General features: G+C 49.6%; 1 protein-coding gene across 26 annotated transcripts in view; it reads left to right on the top strand.

The window, feature by feature from the left end:
• BCOR (BCL6 corepressor) overlaps positions 1-25,649 on the top strand; it is an 85,494-nt gene that overhangs the window by 11,774 nt on the left and 48,071 nt on the right. For 2 of the 26 annotated variants that reach the window (XM_083612491.1, XM_083612500.1), the window contains exon 1: positions 19,524-19,721. The exons of 12 other annotated variants lie outside the window; for them this stretch is intronic. The gene's annotated coding sequence lies outside the window, so the exon portion shown is untranslated. Of the gene's footprint in view, positions 1-16,581; positions 17,136-19,431; positions 19,722-22,055; positions 22,293-25,405; positions 25,540-25,649 lie in introns of those variants that run through there. 12 more of the 26 variants (XM_083612493.1, XM_083612498.1, XM_083612501.1 and 9 more) reach the window with 11 other exon arrangements.

The following is a 25,649-nucleotide window of genomic DNA, read 5'->3' as shown; positions in this document are numbered from 1 at the left end:
GTAAAGTGAATTGGTAGAGTTCAGGCTATATTTACTTTGTGCTTGTTTTGGTGGGGGGGGGGGTAAGAAGTAAGCGGATGTTGTCTATTTTTGCACTGCAAGGTTGTGCTTTCCATCAAGGAAGTGAATTGTAGGCTTAGATGAAGACAATCTTGCTTAGGCTTTTCAGAAGACTTCAGTGGTGTTATTAAATGCAGGAGGGGGTGCAGGCTTAGAGAAGCAAACTTGCTTGCTTGGAAGTAGGTCATATCCGCCATCCTATGCACACTTCCTTGGAAGTAGTTTCCATTAAAATCCTTGGGGCTTTCTTCAGAGTAAATATTTAGGATGGATTGAAACTACCCAAGCATTAAACAAACAAACAAACAAACAAAAACAGCGTAGCTTATAATAATTCCCTGCATAAATTCAACCAGGGATATCTAAGCCACATTAAACCCACATTCATAGAAAGTGAGATTTGGAGCCCAGATTATTGACAGGGATTGACAGATTCCTGGGGGCTTGTAATGGCCCTCTTTGATGGGGCACTATATTTGGGGCTGTGCTGGTTTTATTTCTGATGTCTGTATATATAGATCTGAGCATGCACAGCCTATAATAAGACCTTAAGAAGTGCAGTGCTGGACCAGACTGGGGGTGGGGGGAGATGCGTTTAGTCCAGCATTCTCTTTCAACAGTAGTCAGACTGATGCCTTTGGGAAATCTACAAGCAGGGCAGGAAGGCAACACAGCTGTCCCCAGACTCTGGTATTTATGTAATAATAATAATATTTTTAAAAAATATAAGTGGCCTGCTCATCATTGACAAACAAACCCAGTGTGAGATACAATTAATAATATATAAAAATTGCAGTATTCCATAAGACAAAAAGGGGAGCAGACAATAAATCAACACAACAAGCAGCACTGCACAAATGATAGCATAGGAGTCTTACTGGCACTAATACCCACAAATGCCTGGGTGAAAAAGTAGGTCTCCAGCTGGCAGCAGAAAATATTCTGGTACATTGGCCTTTGAAAATGGGGGTTCCATTTAGCTATCATGTGAAGGAGCTGTGATATCCTCTATAAGCCATCCTATTTAGTAGCATTACCACATCCTGTGACAGTGAGTTCCATAAATTTACTTTTGTACAGTATTTACTTTGGCAGGTCTGAATTGACTTCTGATTCATTTCATTGGGCAATATTAAACTCTAGTATTTTGAGAAGTGGAGATACTTTTTTTAAAAAACATATACCCTCTTCAAACTATTCACAACTTTAAAAGTCTTTATCCTGGTAAGGAATTTGTCCCCCTTCTGTGTACCTTTTCCAATTCTATAGTTTCCTTATTCAGATGGGGCAATAGAATTGCATGCAGTGCTCCAAAGGTGGCCCCACCACAAATATCCGTAAAGGCTGTAAGGCTTTATACCCTGAAAGGCTTATACTTCTAGCCCTGTTTGTTCGGCACACTTGCATGTAAACAGTGATGTAGAGGCTGGTGTGTCACCTCACCCTATTCACAGCCCTCCACAAACTTGAAGGCAAAAGTCTGAAGCAGGGAGCCTCACCTAGCTACTCATGGAGGCTTTATGTACAGCTCAGAACCCTGCCGTTTCTACGTCATGCTGGGAGCCTTCTTGCATGGAGGAGGGTTCCCTGCTTTAGAATTTTCCCCTCAAGTCCATGGAGGGTTGCAAAAAGGATAAAGGTGATGTACTGGAGAGGGCAAAGACATGCAAGCCCGTCTCTGTTCCTTCTTGCACGATTGTCCACATATGACTGCAGTGAATACCCAGAGTGGCAAGTTGACTTTGCCTCTTTCAATACAGTGGTACCTCGGGTTACAGACGCTTCAGATTACAGACTCCCCTAACCCAGAAATAGAAATTGCGCAGTGGTGGCGCAGCGGCAGTGGGAGGCCCCATTAGCTAAAGTGGTACCTCAGGTTAAGAAGAGTTTCAGGTTAAGAACAGACGTCCAGAATGAATTAAGTTATTAACCCGAAGTACCACTGTACTTGTGCACACTGACTGAGTTGGGTCCGTCCGTCCCCCCCACATTGATTTGTCTGCCATGATCCCTGGATCTTTCCTGGTTGGTCACTGCTAGGTCAGCTCCCATCATACGAAGTTAGGATTTTGTGCCCCAGTGTGCATCACTTTGCACTTAGATAGAATCCTGTTGGCCATCTTGTCGGCCAATTGCCCATCTTGGAGTTCTTCATAGTCTACTTGGGATTTTAACAGTCTGAAGGATTTGGATGTTATCCATAAACCTGGCTACCTCGTTACTTGTCCTGGATTTCAGATTGTCTATGGGGGTGGGGGACAGGTCTCAAGTCTGATCCTACCCCACTGCTTATTTCTCTCAATTGTAGGGAATTGTTCCTTTATTTGTACCCTCTGCTGCTCATACTTTAATCAGTTACCAATCCTTAAGAAGACTTGTCTGGATGGTAATAATAATAATAATAATAATAATAATAATAATAATAATAATAAAAATAATAATAGCAGCAGCCCCCCTACCATCTGGCTGGGTTTCCCCAGCCACTCTGGGCGGTTTACAACATATATAAAAACATAATAGAAACATCTTTAAAAACTTCCCTAAACAGGGCTGCCTTCAGATGTATTCTAAAAGTCAGATAGTTGTTTATTTCATTGACATCTGAAGGGAAGGTGTTCCATAGGGAGGGAACCACTACCAGGGGCCCCGTTACTGAGAAGGCCCTCTGCCTGGTTCCCTGTAATTTCGCTTCTTGCAGTGAGGGAACCAGCAGAAGACCCTCAGAGGAGGCCTTCAGTGTCCAGGCTGAGCGATAGGGGCAGAGATGCTCCTTCAGGTATACTGGGCCGAGGCCGTTTAGGGCTTTAAAGGTCTGCACCAACACTTTGAATTGTGCTCGGAAACCTACTGGGAGCCAGTAAAGATCCCTTAGTACTTAGTGTTATATGGTCACGGTGTCCACTCCCAGTCACCAGTCTAGCTGCCACATTCTGGATTAGTTGTAGTTTCTGGGTCGCCACGTAGAGTGCATTGCAGTAGTCCAAGCAGGAGATAACTAGAGCATGCACCACTCTGGTGAGACAGTCTGCAGGCAGGTAGGGTCTCAGCCTGAGTACCAGATGATAAACAGCTGCCCTGGACACAGACTTGACCTGTGCCTCCATGGACAGCTGTGAATCCAAAATGACTCCCAAGCTGCACACCTGTTATTTCAGAGGCAAAGTTACCCTGTTCAGGACCAGGGAGTCCCCCACACCCACCCGCTCCCTGTGCCCCAATAACTTCTGTCTTGTCAGGATTCAGCCTCAATCTGTTAGCCACCATCCACCCGCCAACCACCTCCAGACACTTACACAAGACCTTCACTGCCCTCACTGGTTCTGATTTTAAGGAGAGGTAGAGCTGGGTATCATCTGCATACTGGTGAACACCCAGCCCAAAGCCTTATAAAGCCGTATATTATTTTAATAAATGTTAGTTGTTATATGCACTTAGAATTTTGCTTCTCAATTGCTGTGCTGGCTTCTTTTACCCAGCACATTTGTTTTGCCATAACTTGTGTGTTTTTAATTCCCACCACCTTATTAGGACAAGACTTTCATTTTGGAATAGGGGAACCTTCTTACCTTTTTATACCTTTGTTTACACTGCTCTTTAACCATGCTGGCATCTTCCATAATGTGAACTTTAACCTGTAGATCAGGATTCAGTTATCAGGGTGTGCACTGTGGCAACAGAGCTTAACACATGTACTTCTAGGTACACTGAGTTCAAAGCAATCAATCAATGAATCAAGTGATTCTGGATTTACTGTGGCTTGGGCAACATGGTAATGGCTGCAATATGATGAATACTATACTGTACTTACTTTGGAGTAAGCGCCAGTGAACTCATTGAGGCTCACTTATGAATACATATGCAGTTTCAGATTACCCATTTGCACATTATAATTGGCATAGGCAAATTCTTATCAGGAGGATGGCTGGCTTCCTTGAAGGAAACCCCAAACCCGAAATAAGATGTGTGGCAGCAATCCATGAGCTATGTTTGCTCAGTAGTTCTATGCCACCTCTGCAAGGCCTTTCCTGACATAGTGATAGATTGTAGAGTGTGCATATTTTTGAGTGCCTACAGCATTTTCAAAAGGAGCAAGTTGCTGGGGGAGGCCAAAAGAAAGCAATTAAGCGAATTCCGGGTTTGCTAAATAAGGGCAACATTAAAGAGAAGGGGAGCACTTGGGAAAAATATATATACGGGGGTGGTGAAAAAGGAGTATTTGGCAATAATCCTATTCACTTTCTGGAGAGTAAGTATTTTGCTTACTTTCTAGTAGACATGCATAAGGACTCTACTCTGGTTTAACAAAAAAATAAGCAAAGGGTTTGGTGGTGCTTTCAGGCAGATATGTTTGTTGTGGTATCCGCTATCTCGGGTAGGCCAGGGGAGAGTTCTTTTGTTCCCTGTGCTCTGAGCAAGCTGAGATGTTACTTGAACCATGGGTTGTTAGTTTCAGGAACACTTTACAAGCAGAAGCCAAGCAGAGTTATAAAAAAAGAGAGAGAGGAGTGGCTGAAACGCCCCCCTCCCCCAGTTAAGGAACCTCAGAGCAGGAAGTGACTGATGCGCCTTCCTCCCCACTGAGTCTCGGTTCCTGTCATCTCCCTTTCCTCCTGGCTGCTTCTTGGCCGGGCGGGTTGTGTAAACCACGCTCGCAGTTGGTCTTGCACAAGAAGCTGCAGTTCCCCATCAAGAATCCTTCCTGATCATTGATTGGAGAGGAGGAGGAGATGGGGTGGCCCGGGTAGACAGTGGCCTCTCGGAGAACATTGTTTCTCGCCACAAGGTTGCTGTTTGGGCGCGTTCCACCTGACCCATGCCTGGGCTCCCATTCTAGGCAGAGCTGAAACTATTACGCCGATCAGGTTGCATTGTTTTAGTGGAACTAACCGGATCCGTGAAACCAAGTGGTTCGGCTAATCTGGTCTCGGGGAATGGGTCGAAACGGAGCGAACCGTAAATATGTTTCCAGTGGCTTCGTATATCTAACCAAAGAGCCCGATCCTACAAACAGTTGAGCGCGCCTAAATCCTGCAGGGGATCCTCGGGCTGTGATGCAGCCATCCTAATAATGGCCAGGAAGGCGGTACCACCGGCTGAGCATCCTTGCTTACTGCTGAGTAACGATGTTCTTTCTGGGTGCGGAAGCAAACATCCAAAGGTCCGCTCTCAGGCACATTTCCTTGGAGGTAAGCCCCACTAAGTTCAGTGGGACTTCTTCCCAAGGAAGTCTACCCAAGAGGGCTGCAGCTTTAAGCGCCGGAGATTCCTTGTACGTGTAATCAAGAGCATAAAGAATACGGGTGGGAGGAGGAGGAGGAGGCTTGCGAGCTTGGAACAACGGCTTCGCCCCGGTGGATGCGACGCGAGGCTGCCCTGCGTGGATGTTTCGAGGCTGTTTTGCTTTTGGCAAGAACGGAGAGTCCCCGACCTGATTTCCCCGCCCTCCCGCCTCATCTCCTTTTCAATCAGGAATATTGGATCTCGTCTCTATATACAAATTGCTGGTATGAAAGGGAAGGCGGATGGGGGCGTGGGGGGAGCCCAGCCCGTGTAGATGGAGGCAGGCATAAACTTGTGAGATCAGGTTTCCTGCTGAGTTCCCGAAGGAGAAGTCAGCATTTGATTGAAGCTACACTTGGTTCTTGGTTCCCAGGGGGACAACAGCCCTGAAATACGAGAGCGCTCTCGCTCCCTCCTCTCCCTCCCCCGCCCCCTCCCGTCTTCCTCTCTAAAAGCCTTTGTGCTGAAAGAGCCTCGGTAGGCACGAAGCGCTGCTCTCTCGCAAGAATGTGTTGCAGCCTTTGCTGACATTATTTTGTTAGCAATGGTTTTCTCTTTCTCCCTCCTCTCTCCACCCGCCCCCCCCACACTTTGTACAGCGGCAAGCAAATAAATTGCCAGCTCGGCTGAGGCACCGGTTGTAACTGACCACAGCAGGGCTACAAAGACGCGGATGCTTGGAATCGCTCGCCCGGGAGAATTTGGCTTGGAAGTTGGGTGCTGCGGAGGCAGCGGCTCGTCTGTCGGAGACGCAGGAGCTGCGCTAGCGAAACCTTTTAACCTTTAGTAGCTAGAGCTGGAGTCTGCGTCTCCCGCTGTCTCCTGCACAGGCAGAGCCCCAGATCCAAAGACCCGCGCAGGCCGATCCTATGCCTTCTCCCTCGGAAGTAAGTTTCCTCGAGCTTACTGGTTTGCCTTGGTTGGGGTGAGATGTCGCCTGCGGTTTCGGCTTGCAGTGGAGCAAGTTCCCCGCTTTTCTGTGGCAGCGAAGAAGGCACAAACAATCCTTTGCCGCGGCGGCAGCCCAATCCAATGTGTGGTTACTCGGAAGTAAGTCAAATGGGACTTATTTCCAGAGAAGTCTTGCGGTCTACGTTTGCGACCCCATGCGCAGTTAACACGGGGGAAAGGCCCATTTAAGGACTCTTGTGCGTTTTGCTTCTGGCCTGTAATCTGGCATAGGGTTAGGCTGTTACAGTTTCTAAGGTGAAGCAAGACGCTTAGGCTGCCATCTCTGACACACTTTAGGAGTAAGCCCCAATGGTTTAATAAAATTTAGGAGCTGGCAAGTAAGGAAATGCGCCGCCAATTTCCTCCCTTCCCAACCGCTTTAGTTTTCCTGCGCCTCTTTCGTATCCTAGTTTTTCAACTGTATTTTCGAGAGTTTTTTTTAAATAATTATTTTTATAAAAACAGTAGTAATAAAAAAGGGGCGAAATGGAAAACAAAAAGAAACGGTCTTAAGAGGTTGCTTATGACACAGGCCTGTTTGTTAGTTGCCAGGGGTCTACGGAGATACAACCACGAGATTTACTCCCTTTGCAGAGTTAACTGCATTTGCACACTGGAGCCAGCCAGCCTTCTTGACTTGAGCAGGGCCGGCTGCCATGTAAATGTGTTTAGGGTCAAGAGTTAATTTTCGCGGCTGTTGGTGCCTCCCAAAGCTGCACTCTTGGAGACCGCAGCTGAGACTCGGCCTGCACAGCTCCAGCCACCTGGTCTCCCCGTCATAATCGAGATGAATTGCGCTGAACCTAAAGGCCAGCTACTCGAGAGGAGGAAAGCCGCAGGCTGGACCGGGGTCTCTTTCCCAATGAAAATGCTGTGTGTTTGTTCCGCGGGTCGCCTGGGCTTTGAACAAGTACGGTAGTTGGTGGCAAATTGCCCGCTGGCCCAGAGAGACCAAAGTAGCTTCCTTCTCAGCTATTTGCCCAAAAGATCAGGACACCTAAGCAGCTGTTCCTCCAGCTCCTGAGGACTTTGGCATACAAGAGCTGTATTTTACGCAGCAGGGTTTTTTATTTTTAAGGATAGGCAAATAGTTCAGTTGCTCAATGAGTACATATAGGGTGCCTAGGAGGACACGTGTGTATGAGAGGGGGGGGGGCACTCGCCGGCATCACCGTCGGGCAGGGACTACAGCTCCCATAATCCCTAGCCGCTGGATGCAATGACTAGGGGTTGATGGGAATTGTAGTCCAAGAAAATATGGCAGGCCTCACTGGGGCTGCTCCTGTCATGCGGCACAAGATCTTCCATTTCCGTTATTTTGCTCCGGGCATGGCCAAAACCATAGCGGAGTATCAGCAGCAGCAGCAGTAGCAAGGATGTCCGGAAGCAATATCCAGTGGGTCTAGGTCGCTCTAACAGGGGAAATATTATATGCACTTGCCTTGAGAGCAAACCCTAACTGAACACAGGGATTTAGGACCGAGTCAACTCGGATATTGTCGAGCGGTTAGTGGACGTGGGACGTGGGAATAAGAGCTGAGCGAGGCCCCCTTTCATTTGAACTGGGACAAGCCAGAAAGAAGGTGGTACCTAGGCAAGGTCATGGGTAGCCATGAGCTGCTCCTACACTAATGTGGATGCCCTGCTTCCTACCTTCATATGGGAGAGCTACATATTCCTGCATTGGGGGGTTGGACTAGATGACCCTCAGGGTCCCTTCCAACTCTACACTTCTATGGTTCTACCCCTTTCTTCGCCCCCACAATCACCGACCCAGTAACCCCTATCTCTTCTACTGGGTGGAAGTTTCCCAGCATCAGAATAACCCCCCGGGCGCCCTTTCTGGCAGCTCGTTCGTTCTCCAGACAGCTACGACTCGAGTATTTGGGCCTCAGCTGGTGCGGGTAACAGAAAACCGGCCTGCAAGTGCTCGCTTCAGGTAGCGGGCGCCGGGTGCGGCAGGCGCTGGAAAAAAGAGGATTTCAAACCACCACCCCCTCCCTCCGCGTCCCTCTCGCTTGAGTGACACGGCGTCTCTTCGTGTCACTCAATGCAAATAATCGGGTCCACGTCACTGTCCGGGGCCTGTAGCGTCTGGGGAGCTGATGAGAAGCGCTGGGGGGGACGGGACGGGGTGCATCTCTTAAGGACCACGAGGGAAAGAAACTGTTAAAAGCAGGAAGGCAAGAAAGCAACAGTCTCTGCTCTCTGCTCGGCGCCCCCCCCCCCCACCGACGCCCGCGCTTGCAAATGCAGCCAGCTGAGGAATTTCTCCTGCGGAACGAGAGGCATTAAAGCTTCTAAGAGCCACAATGAGCGAGACCCGGGCAAAGGCACGGGCGGGCGGGGGGCGCGCTAAGCTACTGCAGCTGGACTGGAGGCAAGCAGAAGAGGACTCCAGCTCTGACCTGGCCCTTCGGGGAGAGGGCGACTTGGGGTGGAAATGAGAGAGAGAGACGCGTCAAAAAAGAGCAAAAAGAGGACGGGGGTGGCGCGCGGGGAGGCGGAGGAAAGCTTACTTTTTAAAAGACCCCATTTATTGCCCAAGGAGAGTTCGCGAGAGTGAGGGACCGGCTGATACAAATAGTTCCCTGGCCTGGGGGGAGGCGGGGGAGGGGAGAGGGGGGCTCCTTGTTTCGAGTAAACCAGCTGCAGGAGTGATGCTAGAGCAAGGAAGGGCAGACACAATGCTGCTGTTGTTGGTTTGATCTCTAACTGTGGATTGTTAGTCTGGATTTAACTATGTGGTGTGGGGAGGGAGGGAGGGAGAAAGGCGGAGGGGGGGGCCGAAGGCTGTTTACAGCTAGTGCAAATAATGTGACAGCTGTTGGAGCGCGAGCAGCCAGCGCCTCTTCGGCTTTTACACAAAGCTCTCTCTATGGCGAGGGAGAGAGAACTAAAGGGGGCGGTGCGGCGACAGGGGACAACGGTTTCGCCCCGGGCCCTAGTAAAGAAAGTAGCGAGCATGCCCGAGGGAAAAACAAAACTAATATTTAACACAAGAAATCCACCCCAGCATCGTCTTCCTCATCGATTTCCTTGGATGGGGTTTTGAGGCCCGCCCTCCCCCTTTCTCCCCTCCCCCTTTGAATAGCTTGCGGCGCAGTCCCCAACCAAGCCTATTTGGAAATTCAAGTCTTGCGGGGTGCAATGGCCCTTACTCCTTTGTAAGTGTGTCTGGTGGTTTTACAGGAACCACAAAGCTGAGCTTTTTTGGGCCAGTTAGAGGAGGGGGCCGACGACCCTCACCTGCAACATTTATTTAGCACGCGTGTCCCCAACTGCATACTATTCCTCTGAAAGTAGGGAAAGGATGTATGCACCCCGGCGAGGATGTTAGAGTTCCTTGTAAGCAGTTTAGCTGAGGGTTGATTCACACATGCACACACATCTGCCTATCTCATTCCTCAGCTGAGATGTGTGAACCCGCGCCTTTGAAAAGCATCCATCGTGGAACCCCAAGGAAGGGCTGTGCGTCCTCTTCCTACATTGCAGGGGTTGGACTACAGGACCTTTGGGGTACCTTCCAATTCTAAAATTCTATGATTCTAATTGTGATGGCTGTCAACACTTGATACTGAGGTCATGTACTGGAGTTGAGAACATGCACCTGTGAATTCACTCTTTTGAAAGGTTTATTCACCTAAAAACAAACAACTGGCCTGCTCTTAGGCCAGACTAGATATTTGGTTCCCAAATCCCACCTGGACCATGGACCTCTTGTTGACGGTCTTTACAGACCATTTAATGATATTCTACCTTTTGTAGCCGTTGTATTGTGCCGTGCTAGAAGCTGTATGATGTTTAATTGCCTTTTAATTGCTTCTTTTATTTCTTATACTGTATTTTATTATATTACAACTCACATTCCATAGAACTCAGATTGTAATACAATAAATTACAACATAAGAAATAAAAGAAGCAATAAAAATATCAGTAAAAATCATTATGAATATTTAATGTGGGCATGCTGCAGCTCACCTGAATGAAACCTGCAGACCACACTCTGGGAACCCCTGGGCTAGATAATCCTGCATGGAGTACACAGTGTCCTGGAACACCAACCTGAAGCCAGGGAGGAACACTGTTCTTTAGGAAGTAAGGATTGCAGTCTTTTCCTGGTGTGGATGGCAGAAGCACATAGGAAGCTACCTTATACTGAATATGGCTATTGGGGAAATCTAGGTCTGCACTGGCTAGAGAGATTTGCAGCTGCTCTCTTTCAGTCAGGGATCTCCCAGTCCTACCTGGACATACCTGGGTATGCAAAGCATACATCTCATCACTAAACTATGGCCCTTCCCCAACCACATCCTTGGGAGTTGCTAGGATCCAAGTACCTTGCAGGGCCCACTGCTGATGCCTGCCCCTTGCCCCCCCCCTGGCCTTGCATTCAAAGCAGTGCCAGGGAGCATTATATTATTATTATTATTATTATTATTATTATTATTATTATTACTATTATTATTATTATTTGATAATAATTCCTACCTAGCATTGTTACAGGCAATTGTGGAAAATTAAGACAGAGGCTAGACACAGGGCTTCTCCTTGGTGCCTTGCCCACCACAGCCAGATAAATCCACATGGGCCCACTGACAGAAGAGGGGGCCTACCAAAGGACACATTCCACTTGCATCTAAGAAAAAATCTGAAGATGTACAATCTTGCAGGTGTTTTCAGGACCACAGTTTCAGTTACTTTTGTACATACAATTTCCAGTCTACAAATGGCTTACTTCAGGATTCTCTCCTTGAAGCCCATTGGGCTATTCTCCAGGATAATTGTCCTGAGGATACAGTTGATCCCTGTTTGTTTCACTACGTTTAAAAATGGCACATACTCTTTCATATTTGTGGGAATGTTAAGGAAGGTAGGAGAGGATATATTGTTTGAATATTATCCCTCCTCACTCACGCTAGCGAGTAAACAGCAGAGCACATTCCCTTTGCAACTTATTGGAAGCAGGTTGATGATTCGTTATAATCCTTTAATTAAGCAATCCAGCTTGGCTTGTCCAGTTTGGATTGTTCCTGGTAAGTTTCCCCTTTATTTCCCTCTTAAAATAAGAATAACGCAACACAGTCTTCTTTAAAAGTAAGAATAAAGTTTTACTCACATTCAGTTCACAGCAGTAATCTGAAGGCAGGTTTTATCTTGTGGCTACAGTGAAAAGAAGTCTGAGTTACATTTCAGACTTTCTGCTTTTGGGCTCCATCCTATGTGAAGGTTGAGCTGTGTGCTGGATAAGAGCCAGGACAGCGAGGGTCCAAGAGAGCAAGAGAGAGATGGTTGCATGGCTTGCCCTTTTATGTGGTCAGCTAGGGTCACACAGAGGGGGAAGAAGCTCCAGAGAAGGTATGACAGGAAGTCCTCCCTGTCTGGAGTCACATTCCACTGTGTGTCCATTCTAGGCAACAAGAAAATGTTGTACTTGACTGCTCTAGTAATAATGCATCCCACAATATTTTCTCTCTCTCTCTCCCCCATCTGTTATATTTTTTTACCCTGTCCTCCTTCCAATAGGAGCCCATGGTGGCACACACATAGTAAAGGAAGTGTCTGCTTTTTGCTCGGCGCCCCCCTCCATATATTTTCTATATAAAAATACTCAAAACAGTTTAGGTTCACAACACAGCAGGCAAGGAATAACAGACTGCCAACCCTTGTCACCCAGCCCCGAAGGGTATATTTTTAACTGTCAGCAAAATGATGCCAACATGGGAGACATATGCAACTTTACAGGGAAGGAGTGTTCCATAATCTGGGAGCCACCACAGAGAAGGCCCCTGTCCTTCAAGGATACTGGAAAGTTGTTCAAGACAGTCTAAATAGTTCAGTAATAAGAAACTGCTTTTGTTAAACTTGTATGATTTATTACAAGTACTTGCCAAAGCACCTTCACTAACACCTGCCAACTTGTGCCTTAAGATCTCTGGGGGAGGCTCTGTTTGTCTGGCACTTAGGCAGGATTCATTCTGTTGTGGAAATAGTTGTGCTCCACCTTCTAACGCACAAATTGTGACTATTTCAGTCTAGGTGTCTCAAACTGAATTCAGAGGGGGACATACTAGCAGGACTGGATGATCACTGATTTCTTGATAGTTTTGCTGCAATACTCAAGCCATAGATTTTAGAGTAAGTTCATTTATACATGCATAATAGATAACCATATTGGTTCATTAGGAAGAAATCCAGGTGTTAACATTCTGTGGATCGTAAGTTATATAGTGACTACCTTGGACACTCTATAATGGAAAGGCAGGATAGAAATGTTCTTAAAAATTCTAGAGGAAATGGTTTGAAGGCAGAACTGTAGGTAGTGACTTGTGTACTAATACCCCAATGCTTTCACATGCCTCCAGAGCATAGTCTGAGGACTGCCAATGCTCAGGAATTGTAGTAGCCAAACTCTCTGATCCAAAAGCCTCACTTTTCATTCCAGGTGCACTCTATGTATGCTAACTGTAGTTCCTAGCCAGCTTGCAGGTGCAAAGAAAAATTACTCTCACCAGATTCTGGCTCCAGATGTCAGTGCAACTAGGTTTCTGCCCTGGAGAGTCCTATCTGAATTTAAGCACTGAAGCTGTTTTTGTCCCACCCTGGGTAGGAACCAACCTATTCCAGTATCTCCTTCTGGAATAAGAGTTGGCATGCCTGGGACCTTCTCCTTTAGCAGCAGATACCAAGGCACAATTAGCAATGTCAGGCACAATTAGCAATGTCAATGCAATTTATATATGCAGGCACTGAAAGGGAAATTCCTGGTTCAAATTAAACCCTTTTCATAATTTGGGACTAAAACCAAGTATAAACTGCACAATTTTAGGCAGATCTCACATTTGATCTTTCCAAATGGGTTTATTAAGGAGAGAATTAAATTGTGGGAGGCAAGTGGGAAGTACATTTTCACATTCTTTCAGGATTAAAGAGTATTTCACCTCGCGCAAGACCAGCTCCAGTATGCAGTCACACCCCTTGCTAAATGAGTATGGCTTTGTTTGAAACCAGGACATAAAAAATACCAAGGAAAGCTCATCCAAGATGGGTGAGGTCTAGGACTGTGATCCTAAGCTTACAAGTGAAATCCACAAATTTACTGTGTTCTAATCACTCTGAAATAATCAAACTGGTATTTAAAAAGTGATAGAGGAGTTCAAGATAGGCATACCTTTTGCACATAGCAGGAGAAAACTGCTTTCTACTGTAGACTGAGTCAAAACTGCCTGGCTTTCCTAGGAGAAGAAAGATAAGGTTTTGCATGCATGTATGTGTGAGTGAGAGAAATAGAAGATCAGGGCTACACACAGTCTGTTTTGTGTGTTCTGATTTGCATGGTAATTCAAAACAGAGTTAGATTAGTTTGTAATGTGAGGAAATTTCCATTGTATTTATTGAACAAATCTGTTAACTTTCCATTGTTTTTAAATATTGTACGATCAAGTTCCGAAATAAACTGAATCTATTCTGAGAAAACTAGGCTGCTATTCTCACAATGTCTAAGTGTTAAAACGTGGAGCAAAACTACTTTTGCAGCAAAATGAATCTATCTCATGATGCTTTGTTTGCAGGTTTTCTCCCTGCTTTTGCATAAACAGTAATATCAATGACTGATGTACACCAATTTTGTTAGGGGCAAACAACATCCTGCTTGTGTGATCCTGCTCCTGATTCTCTTGATTGAGAGTCAGGTTTAATAAGAAAATGAGTGCTGAATCAGGCCCATGTCCCATGTGGTGCAGCATCCTTTTCTCAGACTGGTCCACCAGATACCTATGGGAAGCACGAAAGCAGGCCATACGTTTAATAGCAGAAACTGATATACTGAGGCATACTGACCTCAAAAATGGTGGTTACACAATGCTTATTTCAATGTGACCAACATTTGCATAACAGTAAACAGAACAAAACCCTGAGGGATAGCTCAGTCATATAGCATGAGAATCTTAATCTCAGGGTTGTGGGTTCAAGTCCCAGGTTGGGCAAAAGATTCCTGTCTTGCAAGGGGTTGGACTAGATGATCCCCGTGGTCCCTTCCAACTCTACGGTTCTATGAAATCTAGCAATGTGCAATTCTAACCTTGTCTACTCTGCAGTAAATCCTATTGAATTTCATGGGGCTTACTTACAGGTAAATGTAGTTAGGGACTGTAGCCTGGACTATTGCTTTACTTGCATCACATTGACATGGTTCCTAGACTTTGCTTTGGCTCAGCGGGAGTGAAACCTGTTATCCAGAGTGGCTCTTTGATCACACATGCGCAAGAAACACTCTGCTTTGCCACAGCCTTCCTGTCCCCCTAGCAGAGTGAGGTAGCTTCACTCCGCTTCATAAACTTTTCAGATTAGGTGGGAATCATTCTGCTACAGAAATTTGATGCTTCCTTGCCAACCTAGCAGTTTGAAAGCAAGTCAAAGTGCAAGTAGATAAATAGGTACCGCTCCGGCGGGAAGGTAAACGGCATTTCCGTGGGCTGCTCTGGTTCGCCAGAAGCGGTTTAGTCATGCTGGCCACATGACCCGGAGGAAGCTGTATGCCGGCTCCCTCAGCCAATAAAGCGAGATGACTGCCGCAACCCCAGAGTCGTCCGTGATTGGACCTAACGGTCAAGGGTCCCTTTACCTTTACCTATGTAGGTAATGGAATGAGCACTTCTTTGTGTATCAACTATATCAATATAGCCAATTAGTAGCTTATGCAGCTTTCCCACCTTGGAAAGTGCATCAGGGCCTTATTGCTAATGACCCAGAATGGCTAGAGACATGATGGCAAAGTGGGCTTTTAATGCTTTGGTGTAATATGTGAAGAATACACCCAATTTCTCCTTGCATGGAATGCATGAACTGCCCCCCCATATGTTTCCTGTGCATCTCACTCATGCAATTTCCTGTTTCACACATTAATCTGGAAGTACAAAAGTATGTCTGAATTCCCACACATCATAAAGTGAAGCTGAAGCAGTTTTCAATATGTTTTTTCCATCTCACTTGTACCATTTGAGTGCATCTGGGAAAGACCTATAAGGGCACATGCACACAACATGAAATATAATTCTGAGTATTCTCTTGCACTACTGATACACTATGGCTGCAAAAACACTTAAAGTGTGACAAAGAGAGAAAAAGAGCCATGTTTAAAATGAACAGGCATTGTAGCTTGTTTAGGTCTTATATTTGAATTAAAGATGTGGGGAAAAGAAAAGAAAACCTGTAACATATTGTGTGAAAATGTCCTATTGTTTTCAAATTGATTGCGAGTATACAGGAAAGTAGATTTACACGTGGCAGTTAAATCCTTCAGTGCTTTTTGAGGAACCTGTGATCCCAGTACGATTCACATTAAGGGGAGTTCAATTGATTTCAATGGGATCTGTTTAATAAACTGGTTTAGTACCGAGATGATTAGTCTCGCTAAAGTGAGGGGTCAGCCTGTCTTAAATGGGTCTCCCCCCCCAACAGCTTGGAAATATGTCATTTTGATTTCAACGGAAAGCCATTAGTGATACAGCTCTAACTCTCCTTGGAAGCGGATGAGCTCCATTCAGCATTGTGGGACTTGCTTCGGAATTAACATGCATGCAGCGGGGAGGCAAGTCATATAAAACCTGGGAATAAGGATTATTCTGTTTTGTTTTGGATTGTGGCGCCGATCGTCTTCAATCCGAGCACTTCTGGTTTGTGAATAGAATTTCTGTTTTGGGCAATGCCGGCTTGTTTCAGGGCAACTGGCAACTGTACATCGAATTTCATTCCTCGTCACTCTCATGCGGCATATCTGTCACTCTCCAGTTTCTGTGCACGAGGCACTCTGGGTGGAAGATACCCCCAGCAGTCATTCATTAAGCGCCAGAGCAATAAATCGAGCTCTAACGTGACGTCTGCCATTTTCTGCAGGAATGTTGCTTGCGAAACTACTTTTGCCTTGGAGCAAAGGCGGAAAGATAAACAAAACACTGGCAAATCTTTTCCTGCTTCCACAAATTTCTAAAAGTCACCCAGCATCTTTCTCTCCCCCCACCCCCACCCCAGGATTAGACTGCTGCCTCTGAGCGGGGCGCGCGAGTGGTGGTGCTGTCGTTGGCTTTTTATTTTGGTCTTAAGGGGGGGAGAGAGAGAGCTAATGCAAATGAGAGGAAAATAATTTTCTTTCAGCGATATGCAATGTATTAGTCACTTGTTATCGTGCTTGGAGGCAGACCTCATTTGCGCGTCTGCCAACTCGCTCACATCTGCTCAGAGCTGTTCCGGGCATTTTAACCTTGGCGGTGTCGTGTCGTAGTCCCAAGGATCAAGAGCCAGTAATTAAGGCTCGAAGCAGCAGCAAAAATTCATAGCCGCCCATCTGCAGCGCAGTTGCTTCCGCGCTCAGCCCCCCTCGCCTCCCTCCCGTTTCGGAGCCGACGCCTTCAAGATGGCAAGGCAGGCTGCGCCGGGGTCCTTAAGTCTTCCGAGGAAGGCCGAGGGGGCGCGCAGCTTCGCAGCCCGAGGAGGAATCCCAGCTGCGCCGTGAAACTTTGTCCGCGAGGCCCTGCTCTGTGCTCCCTCGGCCGGTTCTTGCCCTGCGCATTGCTGGGGTATTAAAACCGGAGGATTCGTCTAGATCGCTGCTTGCTGCTTGAGGACACGTAGGATGCTTTTAGTAAAGGCGGAATAGATTCTGCTGAAGATGCCTCTGGGAGACTGGAGGGTTTGTCCTTAGGGTGCTAGGCGATGTACAGTTAGAATTGAGGAACGCTTCCTATCCCCACCAGCGGCCCTGTTTGGACTTGGGGAGTCCGTGGCTGAGTGGCAGAGCATCTGCCTTGCACGCAGAAAATCCCTGCTTCAATCCCTGGCGTCTCCAGGTAGGCCTTCCTGAAACCCTGGAGAGCTGCTGCCGGTCAGTGTAGACAATATGAGCAAGATAGGCCCATGGTCTGGTTCATGATAAGCCTTTGTTCCTATGAGTGATGCCCAAGCCCTAGTCGTCTTCGCATAAATTGTCTTTCGGCTCCATCCTATGTATGTTTACCTGGAAGCAGGTGTCGCTGTGTATTCTGTGTCTTCCTCTCGGTGAGCCTTGGACCGCCTGCAATCCTGTGCTCATTTGCTTTACGATGGAACCCACCCCGGGGGTGCAGGAATGCACTTTAGGGGGACTAAAAAAAGTTAAAGGAGCGGAAAGCACTTGGGATGGGACAGTTAGCTAGAAATGCTAATGTAGGGAAATCTGGATTGGAGAACATGATTCGTGGAAGAAAGCCTCCTGCAACTGATAGGCAGGTTTGGGGACTGGGCCCAGATTTCACATTTAAGGCGGCAATCCTATGCGCGCTCACCTGTGAGTAAGCCCCATTCAGCTCAACGAGGTTTACTTCTGAGTAGATATAAAAAAGGTCGCAGGGCAATTGTGAAGTCATCCTGGATCAAGCAGCTTGCAGATGGTTGCCACACAGCTCCTTTTCTGACATTTATGTCTGCTGCGCTCATCTTTATTTTAAAAGGCATGTTTAATGTACATTTTCCAGAAAGCGCTGGCACCAAAACTCCTTACTGGTAGGAGTTGTACAGACGAAGTGTGATGGTGCTGGTAGTTTGGATTTTCGCTTCTTCTTCGCAGGAAGAGATGGCTAAGGGCGCAAGCCAACGGGAAAGTCTCCTGCGCAAGCCCGGCTGACAGAGCTGCGCAGGGAGCGGCTGCTGTTCTTTAGCAATTAATTTCAACCGGGGCTTGTGAGCGCTGGATTGCGCCTTAAGCTGCTTTGCTATGGCGTCATTTCATTGACAGGAGAGCGAGGTTGCTCCTGAGTTAAGTTTGCGGAGGACGAGCTCGCCACCTCGGCGTGGGGACTTCGACTGAGCGAGCGCTTAGGCGACGAGGATTGCAACCCCCCGCCCTGTTAAAAGCTCTCCATTCGCGAGCGCTTAACTCGCGGACCAATCTGCTGGCGGGCGAAGAGGAGGAGAAGGAGGCGGCGGCGGCGGCGGTGGAGGCGAAGGGGCCGACGACGCAGGCAAAAGCAGGCAGACGGTCCTGCGGGGGGAGCGGGAGGATTTAAGGCTACTTAAGCTCGCCCGAGCGCTCGACAGCGAACCAACCAAGCTGCATCTCTAGCTGCCGGCGCGCCGGCCATTTGCTGAATAATGAGAAGCTGCTCCTTCCCCTCCCGAGGGACTCGCCTTCACACAGGCTCCTCTCGAAGGTGGCTGCTCGCTCCCCCCCCCCCGTGTGTGTGTGTGTGTCTGCCGGGAGGGAGAGCGGGGAGTGGGAGGCGCTGCGCTCCCAATCAATCAGACCCTCGATGCTGTTGCTCCGTAAATGAGGAAACCACAGGCACTGTCAGCCACAATTAAGCAAAATCAACTCGCCCGTGATCAATATCTGCTCGTTTCCCCGGTGAATACGGGGGCCGACGCCGACCTCCTTTGGGCTCTTGCAGCGCGGCCGCCGGGCCGAAAAAGCCACAAGGGGCAGCGCCGACCCAAGCGGGGCAGGCAAGGGGAAAGAGAGAGGGCGGGGAGCGCATTCATCACGAAGGGGGTGGGGAGAAACTCGGCTGTGGGTGTGCGCCTCCCCCGTGCACGCGCGCTGCTGTAGACCGTGGGGCTTAAAAAGCAAGAGGGTGTGGACCAAGCGGGTTTACCATTTCATCCTGGTCTTCACAGCAACCGACCTTGGGTCTGGGCTAGTTTGTTTATGTGTACTAGTCACGCACATAGCTGAATACTTGTGTTGGTTCTTCTTCTTAAACTTTCCTATTAACAAACACGTTTTTTTTAAAAAATAATTTATTTCAGCCTACTCCCTCCCTAACCTGGATTCTTAGCACACCCTTGTGAGACCAAAACTGGGCTGGGAGGAACCTCCTCCTCCTTGTCTTTGCAAGCCAGCCAGCTTGCCTGCTGTCCGGGCTGGGGGGCGTGCGAGGGGTTAATGGGCCGCAGGCGCCGACAGGGCCTTGCCTGCGTTTTCCCCCGCTCTCGCTTGGCTGATACCCAGGGAGGCGGCGTCCGTCCGCTTAGGTACCTGAAAGACCCATTGAGTGCCAAGCGGGTAGGCTCCACGGAGGCCCTTCTCCTTTCCTCTGGCCCGCCGCCGTCGCCCCTCCTCCGCCTCTGTCACCGCCTGCTTGTTGTCTCTCCAAGCAGCAGCAGCAGCGGAAACCGAGCCCGTGTCTGTGCGCGCGCCTAAAATGGCGCGGCCGGTCGGGGATCTCAAAGACGAAACGGGCTGGGATGACTCATTCGGTCTGGCTGAAAGAGCGAAGGAGAGTTGCAGGAGGCGGCAGCGCGAGGAGGTGCCTGCGCTCCGTACAGGCCAGGCGAGCGCCCTTCGCCCCGGTGCTGCCAAGCCGATAATCCTCTCGTAAGGGTGGAGGAGGGGAAGGGGACCCCACGGGACGGGCTGAGACCCCCACATCGGCGCCCGAGGCGAAGGTGCTTTTCGCCGTGTACGTAGTGCGGGAACAGGGCCTTAATGGCACAAGTCAATTCGGGGACTTTCTCGGATCAAACGGCGGGTGGGAAGACGCGAGGTCTCTCCCCTTCATTCTGTTTCGTTGCCTTCGTTTCTGCTTCCTGCAACGCCCCGTGTGCCTGGGCTATTTCACGAGGGACCAGATTATTAAGGCGCGCGACGACCCCCCAATATCCCCCCCCGCGTGGCCGCTCCACCTCCCCCACCTCCGAGTTCATTTGGGTGGAACAAACGGGCCCCACAGCTTCCCCCGGGTCTCGTACCAGGAGAAGCGGGGGCGCTATTTCTCCACCGCGCAGAAAACGTTGGCAAGAGACGACGTGTGTGTGAGAGAGACAGAGACGGCGGGCAGGGTTATTTGAAGGCTCGCCAGCCATTTTACCTTTCCCTTATTGACGGCCTTCCGTCCTCCTCCTCCTCCTCCTCTCCCCGCCCCTCCCCGAACATCACTTATTCACAAGTTTTCCTGGCAAATGGCGGTAAAGGGTCGAAGTCACTGCGCTTTGCTTCGCGGTTGATGTGCAAAGGAGGCTGCTTCGGTCCGAAGCCTTGCGCACGGCGGTGGAGGAAACGACGGGCTGCTGCCAGAGGTTTTTGGATGCGCTGCCGGTCTGTGCACCGCCCCCTTTGAACCCCGATCTTTCAGGGAAACGAAGGCAAAGGCTGTCTGAAGCCACTCTCTCCCTTCGCAGCAGGGTCTCCCTGGCAAAAGGCAGGGAAGTCCTTTCCTTTCCTGCGGCTACACAGCAGTTGGCTGGGGTTGTGGAGTCCTCGCTTCCCCTCGTCCTCCTGCTCTCGACATATCACCCCTCACTTTTGCAATGCACACGGCTCCTTTCCCCGAGGCTTGGAGCTCCTGTTCCTTACAAATGCCAAGGGAAAACAGGAGATGGGGAAAGATCGTTCTCTCTCTCTCTCTCTGCTTGCCGTCCCGTTTCGTTTTATCTGAGTCTCGAAGCCGGAATCCCCCATTCCGGATGCCGTTGCCTGTGCCCAGTCGATCGCGGCCGCCCCGTAATGCCTACACAGCGCTTTGTTTACATGACATGAGAAGAAAGTCCGAATCGCGAAGGCGCACGTGACGGCGCAGGAAGCCTCCCGAGGAACGTGCGCAGACAGAAGAAAGAGGAAGTTTAAAAGCCCCTGAAATAGCCACCCAACCGGTTCTTCTCTTCTCTTTTTCCGCGCGCTGCTTGGGCAAACTTGGGCATCGTTCTGCGCGCCTCCGATACGCACATGAGAAAATCGGGTTGGAGACGTCGCAGGCGCATTGTGCTTAGCTTTGTGGCCAGACAAAATGCCACACGTCCCGGCTAAAGGTCAGCCGCCTCCCTCCCCGCCGTGGATACTTAGTTTGCTGTTTCCTACTTCGCTTAATAAACGTGCTTCAAGCTCTCTCGTACAACGTAGCTCCCCGCCACCTTCGCGCAACGGCGTGTTCAAATTTATGCCACCGTATTTTGCACGACCCAGTGCATGTTTCTTCATAAATTCTTCTGTGTTCAAGGGGGCTTACTCCGAGGCAAGGGTGCACAAGACTGCAGCCTTGTTTATAATAGCAAACTGCACTAATATCTTAAGGTTACAGTTGTAATACTGTGGGGCGAGGCCCGTTTAACACAGCGGGGGCTTGGTTCAGACAGAAGATAGGAAGGGCTGGGCCAATTCGAAATTGTAAATGGAAGAAAAGGTGGCTTGACTTAAACGGAAGCCGGGACAGTGTAGTGCTTAGTGCAGACCAAGATGCTCCCTGAGTGACCTTGACTCGCTCTGCCCTTTCCTTTGATCTTACCTCGCGCGATTGATGTGCGGCTAAAATTGGGGAACGTTTGCCACCTTGACCTCCTTGGAAGAGATATATAAATGCAATAAATACATTTCCAGTAATGTAGAGCCAGAAAGCGTGTAGTTGCCCCCGAGTTCAGGCTTGAGTACATGTGCAGGCTCATGAATAGGCTAAGTGTACGTTGCGTCATTATTGAAATATAGGAGAAAAGGCTGCCTCCCCATCAGATGCTCTGCAGCTTGTTTAGGGGAGACCTGAAACGGGCAGGGAGCTAGAGATGGGCAAACTATGTATGGTCTTGTTTTGATTACAGAGGAGGGCCTTCTCTGATTAACGCGAAAGCCCCGCTGGGTTAGCGCCATTCCCCCCTGACATTCGCCATCCACGTCCGCTTGCTCTACGGCTCCGACCCGCCTGCCGTGCAGCTGACGGCGGGCCTGTGGTTTATGCAGTGGAAAGTGGCCGGCTGCCAAAAGGAGCAGGAGGTGGAAAGAGGAAAGGCGCCAACAGGGAACTCGTGTGCTCGCGGCATTCGCTCTCCTTCCTGGCTCGCTGGAGCCCGGCTGGGGCTTACTCTCTGGTTATTTTTCCTCCTTGCACCCTTTTTCGTGCCCTGATTGGCAAGAAAGGCGCCTTCGCCACCTTGAATGGCGGGAAAGAGAGGCCGCCAACGCGCTCGGCATGGTTTCTCCGGACTCTCCTTCCCGGGGAGGCGAAGCGCAAAGCGCTGCGGCTGCTTCCCCTGGCCGCGGGCACCAGGTTTGGTGAGTTTGCGAAGGCAGGAGCGTGCGAGCAAAAGTTTGCTCCTGCGCCCGCCTCCAGTGGCTGCCAAGAGTCTGTTGCCGTTGCGAGGGCGATGCAAGCGGTTCCCTTTTTGAAAAGAGAGAGAACGAGAACGGGGAGGGCAGAGGAGGATCCAACAGCCAAGCAGGGCGCTGCGTGAATGCATTTGCCTCCCACCCAATGATGTGGAGTTGCGGCGGCTGCCAGTGGTGCCCGGAGAACTGGGTGTTCAGCCAGACACGCCGAGCGCCGGGGCCGCTTTTTTCTTTTCCTTTCGAGTCTGCTCTGTAACATGAGCGCAGCAGCTTGATGGGGGGGGGGGGGAGAGAGAGAGAGAGAGAGAGAGAGAGAGAGAGAGAGAGAGAGAGAGAGAGGAGGCTCCTCTCGGCAGCGGACACCGAGCAGGTTTTGCAGCGAAACCCCGCCGTGCAGCTCCCCCCTTTTCCTCCCAGGCGAGCTTGACGGATTTGTCAGCCGGACACCTCCGGGGAGGAAATTCCGCGTGGCCTCTTTGGCGCTCGGAGCCTGCCTCCTGCTGCTGCTGCTGCCTTAGGTCACATTCTCGCGCAGCCAGCGAGCTCGCCTCGCTCGGCAGGAGGCGCGGCGCGATCCCCACCCCGGGGAGGAGGTTTTGCTTTCCGTCGCGGGCTGGTACGGTCGGAAGCTGCTGCAGCTATGGCAGCTTCTAGCAACTCTGGTCGAGGTGCTGGGCATGTGCTAGCAGCATATAAACGAGGTGGAGGGGGTGTGCTCTCCAAAGTAGCATGCGGGAGGGGGAGGCACCGAGGAGAGCTTTTAAATCAAGTTTTTTTTTGGGGGGGGATCGTGACATATGTGCGGTTCTGTTATTTTCTGTTGTCTCCTGCCTTACGTCCCCTCCGCCCCCTTCTATGTATAAAGCCAAAGAGTGTTACATAAGGGGGAGATTCCCAAAGGTAGAAGGAGACTTGCGGGGACTCGGAAAAGCAAAGTGCCAAGCCCTGAATCGCTCCACGGAGGCGGAGAAACAGCCAGGGAGGTGGTTTATTTAATTTTCAGGACGAATTAGATAAAACTGCGGTCTTTAGTCCAACTCTCTAGTGTAGCCGGAATCTCAGTTAAAGCAGACACACCAGTTCAACGTACTGATTTTTTTGGGGATGGGGTGGGAAATAATCGCAATAAACACTAACAAACTTTAGCAGCCACGGCCTACCCGCCCTCGTTATGCCCAAACCCCACTTCTTTTTGACAGTGTCTCTAAGCGTGACTTTCTCAGACGCTTGTGCATTTTAATTTACACTATGCATTATATATGTCGCCTTTTATTAGCATGTCAAGGCAGGCGATTAATACCTAGAGCTAACAAGTAGTCCTGAACAGCCCCGATTCTGCGTGCACTTCCTGGGGACTAGGCCTCGCAAAATGCAAGCGGGACTTGGGTCTCTTTATTTCGGTGCGGGGGGGCACTCCTTTTCAGCCTGAGGGTCCCACCTGAAGGAGCCTTCCGGGGCCGGCGGTGGGCGAGGCCAGAGGCGGCGGTGGCTCCATGGATGTTACGGTAGCCTACATTCTAACCGCGCAAGAGTCAAAAGGTTTTTGTGTTCTATTTCTCTATAAAGTGCGTCAAGGCAAGCGAAGAGGCATTATCTTCGGCCAAGGACACATTCAAACCAGACAAAAGCGCTCCGAAGGGTTTGTGGGGGCAGGGCCAGTGGGGTGCGGCCTAAGGAGAGTGGGCTTCCGGTCCCCCATCCTTGTTTTACTGGACCTCATGGGATTTACCTTCAGGTAAGAGGGTAAAGGAAGGTTTGGGTAGTTACAGGGTAAACCAGTGCATGTCTACTCTAGTCCCAATGCGTTAACTGGGGATTACTCCCGGGTAAACGAGTAGTGGGTAGGATTGCAGCCTTGAGCGCATTTCTTTGATTTCACAGGGACTTGCGGGTAAAGCCTGCTCTGGACCGTAGATTCAAATGCTCGGACTTAACTGAGCTGTGGATCCATTGCTCCGTAAGCGGAGTGGTTGCTTATATGTAACCTTCCAGGCTCACAGCCACAAAGCAGAAAGAGCTGCTGCTTTGCCAGCAACGTCTCCTCCTGGAGCCCGAAGGGTTAAAAGTCTGTTGCTTGTTGCAATGAAATTATGGCTGGCAGTGGCGCCGCTGTTTGTTCAACAGACCTCCACTTTTAAACAGTTCACAAAAAGTTCATCAGGGCGGCGGTGATTATAAACAACGTATGTATGCGCTGGGAAGCGCGACCCTGAAAACGAACAGAAACGAGCAAACATCTCGCCTCGCCCACCTCCCGGGAAGGGATCGCGCGCGCTCGGTTGTACTTTTTGCACAGAACCGGCTCAGGCATTGCGCGCTCCCGGCTGCTGCAACTCTTCTCCCGGCCTCCGAAAAGGCCTTTCTCTCCCAGCCCGCGGATCCCGCCTCCCTTTCGCCTCGTGTCGCTGGGATGCAGCGGCGACGCTCCAAAGGGGAATTTGGCAACTTCTTCTGTTGCAAAAGCTCCGCGGCAGACCTTAAGCAATCCCAGCCTCGCTCTGGGCCCCTTCTGTGCAAACACCTTTGCCCGGGGCGAGTTTCGCGGCGTGGACTAGCAAAGAGAGATGGTTGTCTTGCAGCAGAAGGCAACATAGTTTTCTTTTTCTCCTTGTTTTGTTGTTTTATTTTTAAATACGCACTGTAGCGTTTTGGGAGCTATCATAATCTGGGCCGATTATTTGGCAATTTGCCTTTGACCTTCCTCTCTTCCCAGTTTAGGAAACCTTTGCATTCAGGGCGTAGCTTCGCGTGCATATCTGCCCTTGGAAGCCATCGGCTCCCCCTCCCCACACAGCGCCCCAAGTATCTGGGGTCGACTCAGATCGCGCTGTTGGGCTCGACTTTTGCAGATCTCAGGAGAACCAGCCGATGGCAACCAACGATACATTTCCCCGCGAGGAAACCCAGAGCCTTAGCTCAGTTCCAGCCTATAAAAAGTAAGATTAGGCTCCCGGGCATGTCTCCTGCTTTTCAGAAAAGGGGTGGGGGAAAGGGGAGAGGGAGCGGCGTCCCCTCCCTCCGTGCAGACAGCCCTATCTCTTTGGACTTTGTGTCCCCTCCATTCCTTACAGATGAGGCAGCGCTCTGGGCGGCTACTAACCGTATGTAAAACTCTCAATCACTCTCCAGGCTGCGGCTGCTCCATTTGAAAACATTACGAGCCGTGCATCTGGAAAACACTAAATCTGGTCAGCAAAACCCGTCTTTCCTCTGGAACAACAACTTTTGAATGATAGGGCGATATTTCGTCCTAGCCTTTACTGGGGCGGTGGGGGGGGGGTGCGAGGAGAAGGAAGGA

The sequence above is a fragment of the Podarcis filfolensis genome (assembly GCF_964270895.1).
Source record: "Podarcis filfolensis genome assembly, chromosome: 4".
NCBI lineage: Eukaryota > Metazoa > Chordata > Lepidosauria > Squamata > Lacertidae > Podarcis > Podarcis filfolensis.
The sequence above is the reverse complement of the archived record's forward strand: the minus strand, read 5'-3'. Positions and strand labels throughout refer to the sequence as shown.